Below are 9,432 nucleotides of genomic sequence, written 5' to 3'. Positions count from 1 at the left end.
GAGTTATTCCAATTTTTCTAAGTAATCTATCTCAACTTATTGATCGAATATTAATTTCATTTCAAAAAATTATTTATTAATATTTACGCCTTCGCTTTATCTAAAGAGAGACAGTTTAATTAATCGATTTATTTGTTACAACAAAAACTTTCTCACGAAAATTTGCAATCAATGTTAAAATTAAAATAAATAAATAGTATAATATATATATAATTAGTTAACAGATTGATTGATCGAATTTATTTTTTTAGAACGACAACAATCGAAAAAAGGATGGTTGCAAGGTCGGTTAACCGAGTTAGGTAGGAGGCACGGTAATCCTCGCTGACAGTCGAGAAACTTAGGTCAAGATGCAGAAAGAAATTGATAGATTTCAAGTTATTCTAATTTTGCTAACTAATCTATCTCAACTCGTTGATCGAATATTAATTTCATTTCAGAAAATTATTTATTAACGCCTTCGCTTCATCTAAAGAGAGACAATTTAATTAATCGATTTATTTGTTACAACAAAAACTTTCTCACGAAAATTTGCAATCAATGTTGAAATTAAAATAAATAAATAGTATAATAAATATATATATATATATATATATATATATATATATATATATATATACAGTTAACAGATTGATTGATCGAATTTATTTTTTTAGAACGACGACAATCGAAAGGAGGATGGTTGCAAGATCGGTTAACCGAGTTAGGTAGGAGGCACGGTAATCCTTGCTGACAGTCGAGAAACTTAGGTCAAGATGCAGAAAGAAATTGATAGATTTCAAATTATTCCAATTTTTCTAACTAATCTATCTCAACTTGTTGATCGAATATTAATTTCATTTAAAAAAGTTATTTATTATAACGCTTAACGTCATAAAGAGAGACAGTTTAATTAATCTATTAAATTTATTTGTTACAACAAAAACTTTCTCACGAAAATTTGCAATCGATATTCGCGCATTAAAATTAAAATAAATAAGTATAATATATAGTTAACAGATTGATTGATCGAATTTATTTTTTTAGACGATATTTTTTTAACGACGATAATCGAAAGGAGGATGGTTGCAAGGTCGGTTAACCGAGTTAGGTAGGAGGCACGGTAATCCTCGCTGACAGTCGAGGAGTTTAGGTCAAGATGCAGAAAGAAATTGATAGATTTCAAATTATTCCAATTTTTCTAACTAATCTATCTCAACTCGTTGATCGAATATTAATTTCATTTCAGAAAGTTATTTATTATAACGCTTAACGTCATAAAGAGAGACAGTTTAATTAATCTGTTAAATTTATTTGTTACAACAAAAACTTTCTCACGAAAATTTGCAATCAATGTTCACGCGTTAAAATTAAAATAAATAAGTATAATATATATATATACAGTTAACAGATTGATTGATCGAATTTATTTTTTTAGAACGACAATCGAAAGGAGGATGCAAGGTCGGTTAACCGAGTTAGGTAGGAGGCACGGTAATCCTCGCTGACAGTCGAGGAGCTTAGGTCGGCGATTAATGCGTAATAAGTGGTGGAGGAGGAACGCTCGTGCGCGGTCTCACAAGGCGACGCGTGTGCCTCCAGGAATCCAGGAGGAAATTTAGTGGCGGGTACCTTGGCGCGCGCGCGCCGAGTTCCGCGTGTTCCTTTCAAGATTCTCGGATATATACGTAAAATGGCTCTATAAATAGGGTAGGAGAGAGGCGCAGCTGAGGCGGAAAGCGGAAATCACGGGGAGAGCACGCGTTTGGGGTCGTATCGTGTGTCGAGGCAGCGTAACAAAAAGACGGGAGGAGGGGGAAGAAGAAGAAGAAGAGGAAGAAGAAGAAGTAAAAGGGAAAAAAAAGAAAAAAAAGAAGAAAGAGAGAGAGAAAGGAAAATGGAGAAAGAAGGACGTCCAAGAGTTTTACACCCGATGGGCGTCCCCTTTTTGCGGATTTCCAGAGAATTCGCTCATTCAAATTACTTCGAATGTCAAATTTTACGAAGGATGATTCTAATAGTTGTGAAAAAAAAAAGAAAAAAAATTTTTTAAGACAGCTTCGTTCTCGAACGAACGTACAATTAGACGCGATACAGTTTGAAGTGAAAAAGAGTTCGTGGTTCTTTTTTAAAATTTAAGACAGTTAATGATTATAAATTTGAAAATTTACGTTTTTTCTTTTTTTTTTATACCAGTAACCAATATTCGTATAAGTCATATAAAATATTATGATCCACTTGCAATGGAAACAATTTTAAGGATTTCAAAATATGAAAAAAAAAATTATAGAAAAGAAAAGAGAGAGAGAGAGAGGAAAAAAAGAACGCAGCATGGTTCAGAACAGTGTTTGAAAAGTGGCCAGAATTAACGCGTGCGCCTTGACCACTGCGTATGACCCCTCTTTTTCACCCCGCTTGTCCACCCCTCTAGCTTGGGGTGCCAGGAGGGTGCAGTGGCCCCATGCTCCGCCCTTTGAGGGCCGGCTTGCCCCTCGCCAGTCGATACAAAAAAGAAAAAAAGGAAAGGAAAAAGAAAAAAAAGAGAAAAAGCCTATATAAATGAAAATGATGAGAGATACACGTTGGTTTCCTCGGTGGAAACGGATGGAAAATCCGATTACCGAAAACGATAATACGCTTCAAAATATCTCCAGCGGCGTGGTTGTAATCCGTTGTAACGAGGCGCGGATTACCCGCTTGTTTTCTTCCACCATGCTCCTTAACTCGGAGAGTTTTTCAAAATATTAGAAAAATTAGATCGATTAGTACACAAAATAGAAATTGGCATCTTCCAATTATAATCCACACGAAATTTTTTTTTAACCGATCGATCGGGCTACTCATCCTCGATTCACATAGAAGAAGAAACGTTGTTATTAGACTCCGGGGACTCGGTCATTAAGGGCCAGGCCGCACGCGAGGGGGAGAGGGTGTCCAGTTTTCCGAAAATAGGGTGAAAATGCGACGCCAGGCATTTTCTCACCCGGTCGCGGATTCAGAAAGTGAAGAGAGAACGGCTGCGGCAGATTTTCATTTTCGAAAATCTCTCTCTCTCTCTCTCCGGCTTCGCTTGGGGCCTGGATCCTGGAGGTGGACAATGGTCACGTATGCTTCCATCTATAAATCTTGTATTGTCCGGCGCCGATGTTTAGTCGCCCGCATATTAACCCAGGGGTGAAAAGGCCGTGCACCCGGCATTGTTCAATAGTTGACCCCTCTCGTGGTAGCGTGACCCCCGGCTTTCTTATTTATCAGGTTACGAGTCGCACCGCTCGTAACACCGATCTACAATTCCTCCTCGATTCACGGACCCGATCCGTGCTCCGAATCCGTCCCTCCTCCCCTTTCTCGCGCATTCACACCGTCCCACCCTTCGCGAAAATCTGCGATCCGAAAACGTTTCGGTGACGATTCGTCCCGCAGCCGCCTCCCCTCGCAGCGGTCAGCAGTCGGCAGGAGTGGAATTTTTTCCATTTTCCAAATGATATACGGGGCAGGACTTTTCTACGGCTCTAAATTTTGATTTTAGGGAGAAGGAGAAAAAAATAAGAAACTCTGACACGAGCATCATACCGTTAGGAAGACTTCTTTTCCAAAGAAGAAATCGTGAGGAAGAGATAATCTGGAAAAAAAAAGGAGGGCCCCCTAGAGATCGGCGATCTCGAGGAACGGGGCACGAGTTGTTCGAACGAAGCGTCGTTTCGTGTTATTAAAACGTGTAATCCGAGGAGTGAGACGTCTCTCGAAGGATGACTTCCGGAAAAAAAGAAAAGAATCTTGTTACACCAATATCCCTCCCCTCTCGACACGTTCAATGACACCTTGCGCCCTGAGAAGAAAAAAAGAGACTAGAAAAAAATTTTTTTCACCGCGTGCTTATAGATCGATAGGACCCCTCCTCGCATTCACAGTGGGGTGAGTCGAATTTTTTTGTAAACCTGTTCCTTCCGTCTAATAATCTACTTTCTCTTTCTCTCTCTCTTGATCTCGATTCTCGACCGTGCTGGCTGCAAGGAGAGCCGTTTTGTTCCGTTTTTGAGGCTGACAGCCGACTAACGATCCCCCTCCCTCTCCCCCTCCCGAGTGTGTGTGTTTATTATACGTGAGACGTGAGTCGCGCCACGCGCTCGGAAAAACCGAGTGGAAGCGGAGGGGGGTGGAAGGAAGGAAGAAAAAAAGGGAGGGAGAGAGGAAGGAGATGGAGGAAGAGAGACGGGTGCCCGTTCTCCCGATTTACGGGGAGCATAAAAAGCGGAGCGGGAGAAAAGGAAGAAAGGACGAGGGCTGGGAAAGAACGAGGGGGGGTCGAGGAAGGAACGAACACGCGGATCTCTTGTGGGTAGAACTGACACACCGGAGTGGATTCGGCCACTGAATATCGAGAGCCCTTCAATCCGGCAGCCAGCCTCCGCACGGACCGAGTTTCACGCGGGAGGGTGAGGCAGAGAGAGAGAGAGGGGGGAGGGGATGCATCAGAGAAGGGAGAGAGAGAGAGAGAGAAAAAAATCCATTTCGAAAAACGACTGCCATCGGGTGCCGCTGACCGCCAAGTCGTCACTTAGGGGTCTCTTTCAGATGCCACCATTTTTTTCTCTCTCTTTTTCTTCCTCCCCTCCTCCCCCCCTCCTCTTTCTTCGTCCTCCTCTCCCTCTTTTCCTAACAAAATGTTTCGATGTCCGGCAAAGTGAGATTAATGTCCAAGCGATCCTGAAGCTTCCCAATCGCTCGAAACTTCGATCGATCCACGAATTGGAAAATCGTGATCGGATGGACTTTCTTTCGATCTTGCGCGCTTTTCTCTTTTAATTTAACATATGAACGGAATAAGGCGGAAGAATTCTTTTCGTTTTTTATATTTGTAAGGACGTAAAGATTTTACGACTTTTGCTAATGCTAAAAAGTGGTATTTCGTTAGTGAATAATAAAGGACGGGGCACGATTTAAAATTAATAGTTGAAATGTTGGAAAAACTCGTCTCTATCGAAAAAAGGAAAGGAAAGGAAAAATTGAAATTGGGAATCACAGCGTACATCGCGAGATAGGTAAAGATGAAGCGTGTTAGCAGATGAACCGTACGGATAGGTCATAGCCGGCACGAGTGTGGGTCAGCTGTCAGTTGTTTGTCCTTATATAGAAGGGCGCCATTTGTGCGTTGCAGGCTGCGAGATCGGCCGGTCACCTCACATGCCTCCACGACATCCTCGGCCACCGCCGTTTTTTTTTTTTTTCCTATTCATCTCGCCGAATTCTCGGACCCCTGGACCGTTGTCTGGAACAAGGATTCGGGCACGAGTCTCTCTCTTCCTCCGCTCATTCACCGTTCCGCTCGTTTTCTCGGAAACTTAGCTCCTAAAAAACTCTGAAAAGGGAAACGGTTTTTCCTTTCATTCGAGCAGAAATCTCGTTCATTAAATCTCTTGCGGTTCGCCCGGCGAGACACGCTTGCCAGCCATTTTCTTCAATCTCTTTCATTTTTCGCGATTGAAAAATTTATTATTATTATTTCTTTTTAACAAATACGTATACGTATGCATTTGTAAAGATAGAATATTTCTTTTCCTTCGAAGTGAAAATTATATCATTCTTCTCTCGTTTCAAAAACTTTATTTACTTATGATACTTTATAAAGAAGAAGAAACGTCAACAGATTACAAGATTATTCAGATTACGCGTCATCGCTTTTTCCGAATTAGATTTCGGTTTTTTCCTCAAAAAAAAGGAGAAAAAAAAAAAAAGGGAAGCGATGACTCCTCCTTTATTTTTTCGACCTCGTCAAACAACCAAACGTTCAAATAACGATAACAAATAACCATTGTCTCTAGGTATCTGAAATTGCCACGGTTCATGGTTTACGGGCTCGTCCTGAAACGGAAAAATAACCGCACCACGATGATGAGCCACGTGGACGAGAGGCTACCTACCTAACTCGAGAGTAAAACACCTTGCGCCTTTAAAAATAATGGCCATCAGTTTTGAGTCACGGGTCCTCCCGTGTACAATAACCAAACAATCGAGCATCGATAATCACGATCGGCTTCCTTGCGTGAACTTTTAAGTAAGTGAAAAAATATTCCGCTCCCTCCCGTGTCCGATAAACGAACGACGCTGAACTGTTTGCAAAAAGGCCGATATGGGAACGGAAATCGGGAAATAACGATAACGAGAGAAGGAATCAGGGGTCGAGCGATAAAAAAATAAATTAGCCATGAGCAACGTGAGTCAAGAGTCTTCTCTTTAAAAAAGGAGAGAAGAATCGCGGTTAGAAATCGTTGATAAAACGCTCGTTATTCGTTTTCATCAACCGCTCGTTTACTAAATAATGCTCGTTAAAATTGTTCTGCGTTGACGTTCCCCGCGTTTTAATCATCGCGATTATTTTTTGGAAAAATATTTTCAACCAATTTCTTTCTCTCTTTCTTTTTTTTTTTAATTTGACAAATCCGTGGAAAGGAACGAGCAACGACGATCACTTTCATCTCGAACGTGCATGCGTGCATGATTCTCTCACACGCAGGAGAGACGAACGATTTTCCAGGAGGGTGGGAGAGACGCAACGTATTTATCGTGCGGCTGCTGTGGGGCGGAACGGAAAAATATTTTTCTGGCAAAATTTCGAGAGGGGGAGGGGTGCGAAAGGGGTTATGGAGCAGCTGTTTAAACGAGCTTCGACACACCCACGCTCAGGTAAGGGGATGCGCGCATTATTTCTCCTCCTTTCTCCGCCGATCGAGTTTTTTTCTTTCTTTTTTTTTTTTTTCTTGCATGAAATTTTCGAATCCTTTGTTAAGATGGACAGATTGCAAAAATTCGAAGTAAAGGTGGAAAGAGTCTAATAGATCTAATAGGATTTAATAATAAGGGTATCTTAATCTGCAAAGATATGAATCCTCGACAGAATGGAAGTGAATCGTTTTATTGCCTTTCTTTAACGTTTGTGGTCAACGCTTGACACATTTTGCTAGGATTTTTAAAAGTCTTTTAAAAGATTGACACTTTACGACACCTTCGTTCATAATCCTTGCTCAAGAATAATTAACTTAAAAAATTTGCAAGCTTTTTACAATAATCGAAGGAAAAATAAACAGTGAAGAAATAAAACTGAAATACGGAACAGGTTTTAAGTCTGTAATTATTTATAAGGAACAATTGCAGGCTTTCACGAGAAGGATTGATTATAATTTATATTGTAATATAGCGAAGCATAGCATCCATTTTAAAAATAATTTTTCTCCGTCATACTTAATTCTTCCTTGGAATTTTGAGGATTGAATTTTCAACATGGGGATTTTATTGTAAGAAAGAAAATGAAAAAAAAGGGGAAAAGAAAAGAGAATCTTATGGAAAGAAAATTTTGAGACAATGATGACTCATAGAAGCAAATTGCCATTTTGATTCCAATTCTTTTAAGCTTTTGATTTATTACTTTTTCGTGAGAAAGAATTTTCATTCCATTTATTTAATATTATTCCTTTTCGAGTAATTCGTTGATTTTTCTCGAACAATTAAAGCAATCGTCTTATTTCTCGTTACGTTTCTTACACGATAAAAAACCTTGTAAATTAATGAAAAAACTCTGTGTGTGTGTGTATGGTTTCGTGAACGGTGGTAGGATATCTAAGTAATAGGAAATTAAGAAGATGGGGAAAGAGAAAAAACAAGCTCGAGAAAGAAAGAAAGAAGAAAGTTTCTCGAACTTTAACCCTATTAATAAAAGTAACAGTAATTTGGGATAGGAAAGGAACGACAATAAAAACTTGACATTTTCCTGGTATAAAACTTTTGAAAACAATGGCTCGATAACTTGCAAAAAAAAAAAAATAATAAAATAAATACTACGCGTAATTTTGACTTATCTTTTTCGAAATAACAGAATTTTTCGAAATAACAGAATTTTTTCAAAGGCTTTTTTAAAAATGAAAATGATATATTCCTATCGAATTGTAATAAAGTGTTTTTTCCGAAGAGAGATAAATTTTGAATCGGAAGAAAAAAAAAGTGTAGAAAATATAAAAATTGTAAAAATGATAAAAAAAGGAATATGTTTTTTTCATCAAATATCTGTTTTCTTCTTCTATGAAGAAGAATATATATATGTAACAGATTATCATACGATAATTAGATTTCTTCATACCATATTATTCCTTTCATCAACTTATTCTTTACGTTACAATACAATACAATACAATTATATATCAATATCTGTCAAATAGAAATAGTCAGTCTAATAATTCTTCATAAACTTTTGTGGTTTTCCAATTTTCTAAATTTCAAATCCAATTAGACTGCGTCTCGAATAATACAGATCTATACAACAAAAGTAAATGACTTTTCAAGAGCATATGACCCTCAAGACCTGAAGATCTTTTGTTTCAACAAAGCTTCAGAGACGAGTATTCAAAGTTTTATTAGTTAATGTACTTTGCTCTTTATTTTTCATAAATTTACTTGAAACTCGTCGCTTCTTAGGAGGCGTATAAATCCTCAAATTAACGTGTATTGTAACAAATCTAATAATAATATTCAATTCTCTTTTTCTTTAGCGATAATTATTTATAACTACGAACAAGTAAAGCAAATACGCGAAAGATTTTTAATATTTTTTTTTAAAATTTACCTCGAACGTTTCTACACCGTCTTGTTTCTTTTCTTTAATATTTCTTCTTTTCTTTCGTTGAAAGAAATTAAGATTGAAAAAAGAAGAAAAAGGGTTATCCTCACGGAATAATGAAGATTTTTCAAAGGTTTTGGAATATAGGGCGAATCTGCGGGAGACATTTTCGGTATGCCAATTGTTCCAGCCTTCAAACGAAAAACGTATTATAGGATAATCGTATTATTTATTACTGCGAGGTAATTGTTACCTTGTCAAAATGTACTTGTCATTATTTAGAGAAAATTAGAAAACGTTTGAAAAAGAACAGTGAGAAGAATACCGCAAAGGGTAAATGCAAAGATATTTTTCTCGAATTTTTAATTTGAGGTAAAAATATTTAAATAATTTATCGGGATTTATATTTAATTTCTCTGCAAATATCCTCTGGACAGGTGATGGAATGCTTTCCTTAAAAATCTGGATCTCTGAATGGGATAAAAACAGGGGGAAATTTGAAAATTGAAGATTTCTTCAATTTTTTCCCTCCCCCTCCCCCCTCATTTTTCTCGTCGATTTCTTGCCAACGCTAAATTGTTATTATCCGAACATAAAAATCCTCGGAGCGGACATTTTGATGGACAAGAGATGGACAAACGAGAAATAGGCTTTTTTCTGGATTTTCTGGAAAAACAAAGTCGAAGGATTTCCTCTTCCCCTTTCTCTTCCTTCCTTCGGTGGGCAAGAAAAAAAGAAGAAAAAAGTTTAGGACAGTTAGAGATGCGTGCGCTCCTCCCCCTCCCCCCCTTTTTTTTCTCCCCCCGAAGAGAGTAACTGTAAAAGCGTCGTAAAGGTGGGGATAG

Source organism: Apis mellifera, linkage group LG10 (assembly GCF_003254395.2).
Source record: "Apis mellifera strain DH4 linkage group LG10, Amel_HAv3.1, whole genome shotgun sequence".
NCBI lineage: Eukaryota > Metazoa > Arthropoda > Insecta > Hymenoptera > Apidae > Apis > Apis mellifera.
The sequence above is the reverse complement of the archived record's forward strand: the minus strand, read 5'-3'. Positions refer to the sequence as shown.